This window comes from Triticum dicoccoides, chromosome 5B (genome assembly GCF_002162155.2).
Source record: "Triticum dicoccoides isolate Atlit2015 ecotype Zavitan chromosome 5B, WEW_v2.0, whole genome shotgun sequence".
NCBI lineage: Eukaryota > Viridiplantae > Streptophyta > Magnoliopsida > Poales > Poaceae > Triticum > Triticum dicoccoides.
In genome coordinates this window covers 571959869-571974102 of record NC_041389.1, presented here as the reverse complement: position 1 = coordinate 571974102, position 14234 = coordinate 571959869, and the positions used below count along the sequence as shown (strand labels likewise).

The window sequence follows — 14234 nt, the reverse complement described above, 5'->3', positions numbered from 1 at the left end:
CCTTAAGACACAAATAAACCAAAACCCTAATGTCACCTAGATACTCCATTGTCACCTCAAGTATCCGTGGGCATAATTATACGATATGCATCACACAATCTCAGATTCATCTATTCAACCAACACAAAGTACTTCAAAGAGTGCCCCAAAGTTTCTATCGGAGAGTCAAGAACGTGTGCCAACCCGTATGCATAGGTTCATGGGCGGAACCCGCAAGTTGGTCACCAAAACATACATCAAGTGGCACATGATATCCCATTGTCACCACAGATAAGCACGGCAAGACATACATCAAGTGTTCTCATAAAAGACTCAATCCAATAAGATAACTTCAAAGGGGAAAACTCAATTCATCACAAGAGAGTAGAGGGGGAGAAACATCATAAGATCCAACTACAATAGCAAAGCTCGGGATACATCAAGATCGTGCCATAGAGGGAATACGAGAGACAACGAGAGAGAGAGAGAGAGAGAGAGAGAGAGAGAGAGAGAGAGAGAGAGAGATCAAACACATAGCTACTAGTACATACCCTCAGCCTTGAGGGTGAACTACTCCCTCCTCGTCATGGAGAGCGCCGGGATGATGAAGATGGCCACCGGTGATGGGTTCCCCCTTCGGCAGGGTGCCGAAATGGGCTCCCGAGAGGTTTTTGGTGGCTACAGAGGCTTGCGGCGGCAGAACTCCCGATCTATCTTGATTTTCAATGGTTTTAGGGTACATAGGCTTATATAGGCGAAAGAAGTCAGTCGGGGGGTGCTCGAGGGGCCCACGAGACAGGGGGCGTGCCCATTAGGGGGGGCTATCTTCTGGGCTCCTCGAGTATCTTCTGACGTGAACTCCATGTCTCCAGGATGATAATCTTCCAAAAAATCACGTTGCCGAAGGTTTCATCCCGTTTGGACTCCGTTTGATATTCCTTTTCTTCGAAATACTGAAACGGGCAATAAAATAGCAATATGGGTTGGGCCTCCGGTTAATAGGTTAGTCCCAAAAGTAATATAAAAGTGTATAATAAAGCCCATAATCATTCAAAACAGATAATAATATAGCATGAATGCTTCATAAATTATAGATACGTTGGAGACGTATCAGTCAGCCTTGCGCTTGTTGTTCTGCTGGTGCTGCTGTCGGCTGCTCTCGTCAGCCGGCTTCGGAGGGGGAACCGGCTTTGCCTTGCTGGCTTCATCCAATGCCACCTGGATCTTCATGGCGGAGACGGCGTTGGCGTACTTGTCTGTCGTCACCATGAGCGCGGTCATGGTGGCCGGCTCGGAGCGTAAGAGCTTGTGCTTGAGGAGGGTGCCGTCCCGGCACCCGTTGACGAAGTACTGGATTGCTTGGGCTTTGTGGACGCCCTCACAGCTGTTCTGGAGCTCGGTCAAGCGTGCGAGGTACTCGCAGCCAGTCTCCGTAGGCCCTTGCACGCACATGGCGAGCTGGCTAGGGCGGCCGGGTCGCTTGTAGGTCCCCGTGAAGTTGCGGACGAAGGCCTGCTCGAAGTCGACCCACGTGTTGACGCTGCCCATCGGCAGACTGTTCAACCAGGTGCGGGCCGATCCTTGGAGCATGAGGGGTGCGTAGCACACGGCGAGTCGGCAATTGGCGCCGGTGATGCCAATGGCGGTGGTGTAGTCGGTGAACCAGTCCTCTGGCTTCACAGTCCCGTTGTACTTGGGGGTGTCGCCGGGAAGCATGAACCCTTTGGGAAAGGGCTCTTCCCGGATGCGTGGGCCGAAGCACGCCGGCCCAATGGTGCCGCTTTCCTCCACCTCCAGGGAGTGAGCGAGCTGGTCGAGGCGATGGCGAGCGTCGGCATCGTCAATGGCGTGTGCGCTGAGTCGACTAGCGACCGGGCCAAGGGGGCCGGGTCGGTTGGAGCCGGACGCCGGCGAGGCTGGCCGGGTCCGCGCTGGTTCTCTGGGACGGGCTCGTCGCCCAAACCGCCGGCAATCATAGTGGTCGGGTTGTGCCGAGTCTGGGCTCGGCCGGAGTGCGCCTCGCCGGGTGGCGAGGACGCTGCGCCCCCGATGAGCTCCTTCAGTTCTTCGCCCATGAGCAGATCCATGTCGACTGCGGCTGCCTGGGCAACACGCATGTTCTTCATTGGGGTCTCATAGACAATCGGGATGGCGCCGAGGGCGCAACCGGTTGCTCCTCCTCGGGCATGCACGTCGGCGACCCATCTTGGCTCGGCCGCGGCGGGCGTGAATCCATAGGCGGCATTACGCTCCAGTTGAGCGGAATCCAGGCGACGCTTGGTGGCGGCGAGCATCTCGGACAGGTCCAGCATCTGCTGGTGCCTTTCCTCGAGCTGGGCTCGGGCCTCAGGGACGTTGGTGGCGTCGATGTCGGTGCCGATGGGGACGCGGAGGCTCTGCATCGCGGCGCGCAACGGGTTGTACGTCTCGGTCCGTTCCGCTGCGGCCTTGGCTTCGACAGCCTTCCTCATCTTGCTCGACGAGGAGGAGGCGTCATCGCCGGTGATGAAAACCTCCACATGGACGTCCATTGCCCCGGCGGAAATGCCACCGCCGAGGGAGTGGGGGAGTCAAGTAGCTGAGTACCTCGCTGGGGTACTCGTCGGCCGCGGGCGCATCGGAGATGCGCAGCGCGTCGAAGGAGGCGGCGATCGCGTCGACAATGTTGTCCGCCAGCATGACGGGCTCGTCGGAGTCGGAGAAGAGCCCCTTCTGAAGCATGCTCCCGTCCAGCTCCTCGAGTTGCCCCATGGTGGGCGCCAACTGTCGTGGTGGGCGCACGGCAGATGCCATGGATGGTTAAAGAGAGGAGGAGGCTCGAGGGCACTATTGGGCTCCAGAGGCGGGGTTGGCATGAGCAAGCGCGAGACGCAAAACATACCCAGGTTTGGGGCTCTCCGGAGAGATAACACCCCTAGTCCTGCCGAGTGTAGTTGATATGCAATAGTACAAGGTTGCTCCTGGAGCTGTATGGAGGGAGAAGGAAGGCTGGCCAAGGCTTAGGCTGCTCCTTCTCCTCGGGTGGATTCTGCTGTTTGGTGGCTAATTTCTCTATGCCTTCCTGCTTGCTCACTTGCCCTTATATGCGAGGGCTCCTCGGGGGTTTTATAGGCCAACTCCCAGGGGTACAATGGTAATGTTACAAGTTGGTGGGTCCGGGTCGTCGGCGTTTGGGGACCTGGGCTGGGACCCATTGGGGGCCTGTGGTTCGCCGGGTTCCCCTAGGTGCGGGCCACACGTGCCTAGGGGGACTGTGCGCCGTCTTGTCGATCGTCAGGATGTGGCCGAGTCGAGTCATATACAGTGGCGCCCCGTCAGGTCGCCGCTTGCTGTCGTCAGCGGTGATGACGGGGGCATTGTAGCCACACTGGCCCTGGTCAGCGGGTAGGTGAGGGGCACTATTGCCACACTCCAGCTGACCAGAGGCATGGGCGGGGCACTGTTGCCTTGGTCATCTGTGGCTGAAGACTCGTCCCATCGTACAGCCTGGATGGGTGGAGCTGACCTGTGGCTGGGTTGCGAAACACGCCATAGGTGGAGCTGGCTTGTTGAGGAAGCCTTGGTCGTGCCGGGTTCGGCTGTCTTGTACTGGTCGTCGAGGCCGGGTCGAAGTGCTTGGCCGGGTCAGAGAGTTTGGCCGGGTTGCGGGGCCTGTCCGGGTCGAGCGACCCAGCCAAGCGCGTGCCAGCTTGAGGGGCGACGCCGGCCCCGTTGTTTTCGAAAAGGATCCGGGTTCCATTGCCTGCCCGGGGTTCATCCCCCCGAAAACAATGCTTTAGAGCATGATGTAGTTAAAGGAGTGTTGAGAGGGGAAAATAATAAAGGTGTCAATATGCTGCAGTATGCAGATGACACCATATTTCTGATCAAAGATGGTGTGGAAAGTGTGAGAAATCTCAAGTTCATTTTGGGAGCCTTCGAACAAATGTCAGGCCTTAAAATAAACTTTCACAAAAGTGAATTAATGTTGTTTGGGAAAGCTACAGAGAAACAATTATTATATCAGGAAATCTTGGCATGTAAGATGGGAAAGCTACCTATCAAATATTTAGGTATGCCTGTGTCAGATACTAGAATTAGGAACATGCACTGGAATTGTGTAACTAATAAAATTGAAAAAAGATGCAGTTGTTGGCAAGGGAAGCTGTTAGGCTCTATTGCTGGCAGAATAACCCTGGTGCAAGCATGCTTGACAAATATCCCACTCTTTATGATGTATTTTTATGTTGTCCCTAAAGGGATTATTAAAAAAGGCAGATTTTTTCAAAGCTAGATTGGTGTGGCAGGAGGATGAAAATGTAAAAAAATACCACTTGGTCAAATGGGAGAATTGTTGCTTACCTAGAGATGTGGGAGGATTGGGAATTCTCAATTTGGAAATAATGATTATTGCATTATTGACTAAATGGTTTTGGAAAATGGAAACAGAGGAAGACTTGTGGCAAGGTATAATTAGCAGAAAGTATGTGTGTGGGGGGGGTGCTTAGCCTTGATAGCTAAGAAACCAGGAGACTCCCAATTTTGGGCAAGTCTTATGAAAATAAAAAAAAATATTCTATAAATTTGTCAAAAAAGAGTTAGAAGATGGAAAAAACACCAGATTTTGGGAGATACCTGGGTGGATGATAAACCTTTAAAAGAAGCTTACTCTAGAGTTGATGATATCTGTTTTGATCACAATATAATTGTGGATGAGGCTATCCAAAAAGGATGGCAAGGATTTAAATTTAGAAGAACCCTACATGGGGACACATTGGAGCTATGGAACAGCCTAAAAAGCAGATGTGATGAGGTGACAATGCAGGGAGGAAGGGATAAAATCACCTGGACCCTAACTGCATATCACAAATTTTTTGTTGGATCTTTATATAGAAGATCAATTACCTCTGGTCTGAAATTTCCACAGAAATTTCTATGAAAGACCAAAGTGCTAGCAAAAATTAAAGTTTTCTTATGGCTAGTCAACAGAAAGAGCATCTTAACCAGAGATACTTTATTAAAAAAGGATGGAAAGGAGGGAAGAGTTGTGTGTTTTGTGGAAAAGATGAATCGGTTGATCATCTATTTTTCAATTGTTCAGTAGCCTCTCTGCTGTGGGGGCTGGTCAGATGTGTGTGTGGGCTTAGAAACACTCCCCTCAATATAAGAGATTGTTTTGGGGGCGGCTAAGCAGATTTAGTAGGGATGATAGGAAGCTAGTAATGGTGGGGATATCTGCTTTGTTCTGGGCCATTTGGAAAAGTAGAAATGGGATTATATTTGAAAATAAAAGGATAAATGATCCTTTCGCTATAATCAAACTAATACTAATGAGTCACTGGTTGATTGATTGGTCTATCTTGCAGACAAATGAGCCGCAAAAAAAGGTGTTGGAGCTGGGATCAAGACTGTTAGAGCGGGTAGCAAGTGAAGTCTATACAGCGATGCAGGGGTGGAGAATCAATGTGGCAAGGCTGGAAGGATGAAAACAGACTCTGCCTCCTACTGATGATGTGGCTTCGACGATGCTATGTTGCTTTAGTAGTCTTGTTGTTTCTTTTGGTGTCTATATGTAAGATGTAATCCCAGGATGTTGGGGGTGTGTCAGACTATGTTTGGCTTTTAGTTTTGGTGCTTCGTTGCGAGATGTTGGACCTGGTAGTTGCTAGGGCAAATACTTTGGTTCGATGTTGGTTTTCGGTAATGAAAATCGGAAAGGAAAACCCTTCATTGATAAAAAAAATGTTTGTTTGTCATTCACAGTTTGCGGCACTTTTGCCACAAGCGTGGCCTCCAATAAACCAATTTGACCGTCACAAAAACTGTGGCATTGGCACAAAAGTGTAGCTGAATGTGGAGGGTAACCAATCATGTCGGTACTATTGTCTGCTTGATGGTAAATCGTCCATGGTGTCTTGTTTCCGGGCGTGCCAAATTTCCATCCACTTACACCCACGTGCGAATGGGATCATGTATCGTAAATCCGCACTAGAGAACAAACCTTCAATCGACATCAAAATTTTAATGTAGGGGATCTAGACCGAGACAAGGAGAGAAATCGGGGAGGGCCAGCAATGGCAACAACCACGTACCCGGCGTTTAATTCCCCATGGATGATTGGTCGCCGACCTACATACATACAGCTACGCGAGGTAGGGGGCTGGCTACTCCTCCACCATGCCGCACGCCGGCCGGCTGCGGTCGCCGCGCTCGCCGGCACGCACGCGCGCACAGTGACGGGTCAACACCGGTCGTCCGCGCAGCTCGCGGCGGCATTGAAAACTCCCTGATCACACCAGAGTTCAAACTTTAAAGCCTGGAACGAGCGCAGCCACGACGCTGGCTGCATGATGCGCACAGGCGCCAGCCATCATGGCCTGCGTACGTAGCACTGTGCCGTGCCCCAGCCTGCGCTGCGCCCACGGCGGCGACAGGTGGCGCGCGCGTGCCTGCCTCGGCCGTCGTCATCGATTCCCGTCCGTCAGCGGGGGAGATGGCAATGGTATGGTATATGGTAGGCCGTGACCCCGGACGCGCGCGCAACCGCACCGCACAGCGCGCGGAGCCCCAGGGAGGAAAGGTGGCGAGGACGACGACGACGACGCGGGCCACGATCGGCACCACGGCTCGCGCCCACTGGCCCCGTCGCGAGCGGCGAGGCCACCTCGGCATGTCCCCCCACCCCACCCCACCAGCATGGCAGCGCAGCAGGCGAGGCGAGGCGTGGCGCCCGATTATTCCCGACCGGCGGATCCCGGCGCCTTGGGGCAGCCGCGGCCGTCTGATCCTTTCGGATTATTCCTCCTGCCCCGCGGTACGGCCAGCCCGCTCCTCGGCCGCCGCGACGCTCCTCCCCTCCCTCCCCGTGACTGTTGCCGGACAAAATCACTGTTTTGACCTTTTGTGCTAACAAATTCCCGAATTGACCTCGGTTGCAAAAAAATTCCTAATCTGACCTTTTTTGGTGACGCCAACATCTCTGGCGTCTGGGTTGCATTGGAGACGCCAGGGACCCTGGCGCTGGTCCCTGGCCCGCACGATCCGCGACCATGTTGACCGGCTGACGTGGCAAAGGGGCCAGACGCCAGGGTACTTGGCGTCTGGCCCTGGTAAGGATCCAGACGCCAGGGTACTTGGCGTCTGGCCCTTGTAAAGTGTATACATGGATCATCTGCGAGGATAAGATCATCTGCTTCGCTTAAAAGCGTATACATGGCTATCGATTGGCACTGGATCCGCGCTTTTCTTTTTTTTTTGTTCTTTTTCTGAATGGCTGCTTGATGGACAAAGCTACGCTGCGCACTATGATCTTTGGAGTTGGAGTGGCCTAGATTCGAGAATCGGGAATACTCCTGTCTGTATCTGTAGGAGGACGGGTTAATGACTTTGGCGTGTAGAAATAATGGGTCAATGGCTGCGAGAGTTGGGCGTGGAATCAGCATCCCTTCTTCCTCAAGGGACGAACATTCTTGCCTCAAATTGAAGTCGGAATAGCAATGCTCACTTCATCTTGCTTCACTTAATTAGTAATAATACTAGTAGTGCTCCTACTGCAAGTAGAGAGCCCTTACTCATGAGGTAATTATATTAGTGTATCCATGGTTATGCATAACGATGACCTTGTTGAAGGCTTTGCTTTTGGGAACGTGGTCTTTTTCCAGGGATGAAAACTTATGACGTTTGATCCGGCAATGACAACGTGTGTGCATTTTTTTTTTTGAAGACGTTGTTTTTGGAAAACCTTCTTTATAGTTCGGATACTGTCTTATTTTCCTTTTTCTATCTTTTTTCTTTTTGCGGTGCATCCTAGATGTTTTGGACATCTTGTTGATGCAGAGACTGCATGTAATTGATATATGCTTGATTTTAATATATTCCCCGTCTAAAAATATATCCATGGTTCAACGATAGACCAACAAGTATCACTTTCGTTTGTCCAGTGCTAGATAAGATTGTAAAAAATATATATGAAGTGACGCTTCTGTGAGAAGCTGGGGAGGGGGGCGATTCTCCCAAAAGAACTGACCCGCCTCCATCCTGGGTTATAAGTCTTCTCTGTATTTTGTGTCAATATTTTACTAGATATTTAACTAACAAAATATTAATGTATGTCATAAAAAATTATATCGTTGCATTATAGTTGAACATTATTTTCAATTAAATTTTTGTACATGCATTAATATTTTGTTAGTTAAATTTAAGATTAAAATTTGACACATAATACAAAAATACTAATAAACCAAGACGAAGGTAAATAGTAATATGTTGGAATTTCAGCAATGATCTTTATCTTACCGGTGGTACTAGGAGTACTATTGCAAGGCCCTTTACCTATGGCTGTCAAACCAATCTCTGCGCTCCCAAGTACTAGAATATGCATGCGTCCGTTGAGAGGAGGATGTGACAATTGCCCCGATTATTTTAGCGAAATGGCTTCACACACGACATGATTGGACGATCTGCGGACGATACACAGTGTGCATGCATCACCTAACACGAAAACCAACTACCTCCTGCATGTACGAGCGCTACTGATGCTGCCACATGGGATCGTGCGCATGTCGGCTGCAATTTCGTCGTGTGTATAGCATCGCTCTTATTTTAGGCACCTTGGTCTAAGAGCTCACCAATGATTTTACTGCTAGGTTATCACTACAGTATCACTCTATCTAGGACCCATTGCTCTGACAGAGAAGACTTGTGCATTAACACGCTGAGCTGAGCTGAGCTCGCACCCTCTCAATTATCGGAGTGCAAGAATGCGCCCCAAGATGGACCTGACCTGCTATATCAATCAATAGACGCCAGGAATGCACAGCACGGGATGATTCTTCAATCGCCAACTGTTCCCTGCATGCAGTAACTACACAAACATGTATTACTGTCCCTTACCAGGGCCAGACGCCAAGGACCCTGGCGTCTGGACCCTTACCAGGACCAGACGCCAGAGATGTTGGCGTCACCAAAAAAGGTCAGATTAGGAATTTTTTTGCAACCGAGGTCAATTCGGGAATTTGTTAGCACAAAAGGTCAAAACAGTAATTTTGTCCCCTGTTGCCCGGTCATATCGTATCACCACCTCACGTCGCTCTCCACGCAGACAGACACCGCCATTGAATGTGCCTGACCATGGCAGGCAGGGAGCAGAAGCAACAAAACCGCAGCCGTTTACGCTCGTCGTCACGTCCAACGACGGCGACGGATGAGAGAATCATGCGAGACGTAGCCCCGGCAGGAATTTAAGATGAGGTAATAGCACCCCAGGTACCCTAACTTGTACCCAATGTGATGATTTAGTCCCAAAGTTGCAAAACTAAACCAAACCATACCTCAACTTGCACCCAATGTGATGTTTTAGTCCCAGGCCAATCACAGCTCGCCAATTGGCTGCCAAGTGGCTGGGCCGGTCAGCGCGCGGATTTTCTCACAAAACCCCTTGCCGTTTCGCTGAATCAACCCGGTGAGCAGCCAGTAGAAGTAGTCGAGGTGCGCGCGGTTGAGGTTGTTGGAGAACCAGCTGGCGCCGCCCTTCTTGGTGGCGCCGTCGATGGCGGAGATGAGGAAGCTGCTCAGGAAGTGGCCCACCCCGAAGATGCTGAGGAAGAAGGCCAGCACCAGGCTGCGCAGCGCGTCGGGGACCTGGTCGTAGAAGAACTCCTGCAGCCCGATCATGGCGAACACGTCCGACAGCCCGAACAGCACGTACTGCGGCACCATCCACCACAGGCTCATCGGCAGCGCCGCCTTGGGGTCGTCCACGAGGCCGGCCTCCCTCGCCACGCCCAGCCGCCTCGCCTCCACCAGCGCCGCCACCACCATGGCCACCAGGGCGAGGACCAGCCCGGTGCCGATCCTCTGCAGCATGGTGATGCCCGAGGACAGGCGCGTGAACCGCCGCGCCGCCGGCACGAAGAGCCGGTCGTAGACTGGGATGAAGGTGATGATGGTCAGGCTGATGAACGTCTGCAGCGCCGCCGGCGGCACGCGGAAGGTGGCGCCGATCCGCCGGTCCAGCGTCGCCGCCTGCTTCGTGAAGAAGGTCGACGACTGGGAGAAGATGACGGCGTAGATGATGCACGTCGCCCAGATGGGGAACAGCCGCAGCAGGCCCCGAACTTCCTCCCGGTGCTCCGCGTTGAACTCACCATCCTCGCCCGCGAGAGTACTGCTTGTCTAAACAACAGATCAACCACATTCAGAGTTAGCACTGTATGTAAGCCTGACAAGATCATACATTCAGAATTCTCATGGCCAAATTGCAGATTTCAAACGAGAAATGATGGATGATGAGTGATCATACTTGGCGCATTGGCTGGACTTGGAGCCTTTGAGGAGCGTGACGAAGGCCCTGGCGAGGCGGGCGAAGGGGCTGGACTAGGTGGAGGTGCCAGCCGATGTTGTCCTGGATGTAGCTGGAGGCCATGGTGGTGGCGGCGGTGCCGGAGCACATGCCGAAGTACCACCAGTTGAAGAAGGAGCTCCGGGAGACGGACTCCTCGGGGTGGTGCTGGTCGAACTGGTCGGCGCCGAACGCCTGCGCGCACGGCTTGTGCCCGGCCTCCGCCAGCGCCACCAGGTAGAGCGAGACGTAGAAGATGGTCACCTGCACCGGCGACGGCGAGCACGCGCCCGAGAGCGAGGTGAAGCTGGTGCACCCGTCCGAGTGGAACACCGGGAGCGCCGAGGACAGGGTCAGCATGCCCATGCTCTGCAATGGCAACCCGGCTGTCAGTGGTCAGTCGGACGCACTTCTCTGTCAGTGGAAGTGCGCGGGCTTGATTGGGGGAGGGCGGGCAGAAAGGGGTTCGTTCACGGAGCACTTTTTATGTCAAAAGGGGAATTTTTACGGGAGGGGAAAAGTGGGCTGACCACGACGAAGAGGACGGAGGCGAGCACGATGGTGCGGAACCGCCCGAGCCAGGCGTCGGCGACGCAGGCGACCAGCAGAGGCAGCATCGTGGCGACGCCGCTCCACGCTTTGATCGCCGTGGCGGCGCCGGCGGTGGACTCCTCCAGCGGGCCCGTCAGGTAGCTGATGAAGTTGGCCGACACCCCGTGGTACGCGAACCGCTCCGCGATCTCCACACCTTCTATTCCAAACGACACAGAAAAGACCCAAATTAAGGCCACCCCTCGATCGATAATCATCCATGTACTGGATCGGGGGCCGGACGTACCGAGAAGGAACATGGCGGCGGACCATCGGCCGGTGGAGGCGCGCGGGGCGGGGCCGCCGCGGAAGTCCATGACGCCGGGCACGGCGCCGTCGGTCCGGGGCAGGAGGAGGGCGCGGGTGGCGTCCATTCTTGTTCAGTTGGGTCTGGTCTGTTGCGTGTGCGTGCCGACAAATCTTCAGTTGGAAGGGGCTGCACAAAGGATAATGCGACGGGGGTTGAGCCGGGCATCATATACCGTGGCGGCTGGCTGGGGTACAGTACGGGATCGGGGCAGCGCGCAGCACGACGGGCTGGCTCGGACAAGGAGGTACACGACACGGTGCCATCTGCCCTTTGCCCTTCGCTTTTCTCTCTTTTTCTTCTGGGAATCTTCCGCTTGGTTGACTGTGGGTTGATTCAGCAAAACGGCAGGGGGTTTTGTGAGAAAATCCGCGCGCTGATCGGCCCAGCCACTTGGCAGCCAATTGGCGAGCTGTGATTGGCCTGGGACTAAAACATCACATTGGATGCAAGTTGAGGTATGGTTTGGTTTAGTTTTGCAACTTTGGGACTAAATCATCACATTGTGTGCAAGTTAGGGTACCTGGGGTGCTATTACCTCGTTTAAGATGGCTCGTATAAATGCGTCGGCAGAGGCTCAGGATGCGCTGCAGGCAAAATGGAGGGAGGGGAAGGATGTCATTGACAAGACACGGGCTGTCTGCTCTGCCGTGGCACGCGCGGGGCCCGCCGCTACCGCTCCCGCTGCCGCTGCCGCACACGAACCAACCGGAGCAGCTGCACGTCTGCGGCGCCGCTGCTAGCTGCTACGCCTACGCTAAGCTCGCGCCCTCCTCTGTGTTTACCTGGTCAGTCGCGAACTCTGCTCCACGATCGTAGTACAAGTGATATGTGCCAAAAAAAATTATATACTACCTCCGTCTCAGTGAATAAATCATTGGCGTAGTTCTAGGTCAACGATTTAACTATCTAAATATGTATTATATGTGACAAAAAATATATATTTAGAAACTACATCCGTGTAAAAATCTAGTGATATTTCATGACATATAACACATATTTAAATCCTCAAATCGATGACCTAGAACTACGCAAATAACTTATTCACCAAGACGGAGGTAGTAGTTGAATTCTTATTTGAAATTCCTAAAAAAAGAATTCGTATTTGAAATTAGTTTTCAACGACACTACTTTTGCTACATACAAACTATATTTTGTTAGTTAAATTTATGATTAAAATTTAACAAAGAATGCGAAGGGTACCAATAAACCTGGACGGAGGAAGTACCCAATGTAAAACCTCTAGCTTGAATGATGTGGTCACCTAAACGAGCCTTGCCGACATGAAGCACACGATAGATTACCAACCGTCCATCCGAGCACCACCATGGCCGCACCACAATTGCTTGATGTGGGCCTGACTTTGCCGCCATTCCTCCCTTCCCCAACTTGCGGAGGAGGTCAGCCTCCTGCTCGTTTCCGACACAACGATACCTTGGCAGAAATAATGACTTGGCTTGGCCGGTGGTCAGTAGGTGCTAAAACCTGCCCACATACCCGCATATCTTTTGCGAAAAAACTTCTGATCTATTCGTCTTCGATCATTGGGGTGTGTACTCATCTTTCGCCTTAATGAAACGTCCAGGGCCGTCTAACCCATGATCTAGTTGTTCTGTGTGGTCCTATCATCACGGATGAGATGTACTATGTCCATGTAAACTACGAGTATAAAATGACTTTATTGGCTAAACTGTCAACCTCATAGAAACCTAGGATAGGTTGTATTCAGACTTTTCTAGAGGTTTAACGGAAGACTGAAGACCGAGGCATCCCATGACCGGCTATGCAAAGATTTCATGGAGCATGAGTGGCACCTACATGGGCGATAGCATGTTTAAATTTGCTTAATTGCAATTGTTGTTTCTTTGGAGCATTTTGTTTGACTGTATTATTTGCCGCATTCGGAAAATTATTAATTTGGATTATTGGGTATATTCGGGCCCCATTATTCGTCAAAACTTGAATTTGTGATTTGAACCTATGGATATTAAAACATTGCTGAATTGGTGAATTGGTTCACGCTGAAACATGAAAAGTTGAATTATAATGATCTGAACCTCGGGTTCGAATAAAGTTTGCATGCACATCCATACAAAAAAAATTGGGGTGAAAATTTGTAGAGGCTAGGCTGTAGTTTTGGGAATCTGAGTTTGACGCTACCTCTGCCACTTTTTAAAAATTATGAAGTGTGTTACAAAATCCATTTTGGATGCTACCTATATGAATCTGTTGACTTTTTGGTTCCAAGCCGAACTTACGCTTTTAGGGTTTCATACCTTCTGCGGCGGTGTCGGTGCCTGTCTACCCTGTCTCGTGTGGCCTTAGGCCATAGAGGTCCGGCGGACCTCGGCCCTTATCAGCGGGAGTGCATTTGCTCCTTTTGTTGGTGCCTTTTTGTGTCTATATAGGGTTTGTGTCATGTTTAGAAAGACGAGACAACGACGGCTTCCTGAAGATGCAATAAGATTTTCTTCACCTAGCCCTCGTCTCAATGGTGCGTCTAGCATTGTCGAAGAGCGTATGGAGGTGTGTCTCTGGTAGACCCCGTAGGATTTGAACAGAGTGTGTCTACGGCGGATGTATTTGAATCCAAATTTCGTTTCTTCTGCATACGTGTGTCTACATGTTGAATACTTTCGATCCACGGTTCTGTTCATCGGTGACGATTGTCTGTTTTGGTGGGCTGATCCTCTGGGCCTTAGCATGAGGACTTCTCGACTGTCGACTATAACAAGGTTTGCCTGGCTCTGGCAAGGGAAAGACGATAGTAGTGACGCGTCTTGGCTTGCTCCAGTGTTTATAGTCGTCGCTACGTGGTTTATGATCTGGATGTAACTCTTTTTCTTAATGCGATCTGGATGTAACTTTTGTTAGTACTTTACAAGATGTTCTTCGTGCTTCCATGAATAGATCGAAAGTTTTTCCCGCAAAATAATAATAATAATAATGCGGTGAATCTAGTTGCTCCTAACACAAGTTTGATTTCGGATTGAGTCTCAAACATCCTCGGGGTCCATTAAACGCGGAAAGCGCAACCCT

The 14234-nt window shown here is 51.5% G+C and overlaps 1 pseudogene; it reads right to left on the bottom strand.

Annotated features, from left to right (window-relative positions):
• Positions 1 to 9327: 9327 nt before the first annotated feature.
• LOC119310143 lies at positions 9328 to 11274 on the bottom strand (annotated as a pseudogene).
• Positions 11275 to 14234: the final 2960 nt, after the last annotated feature.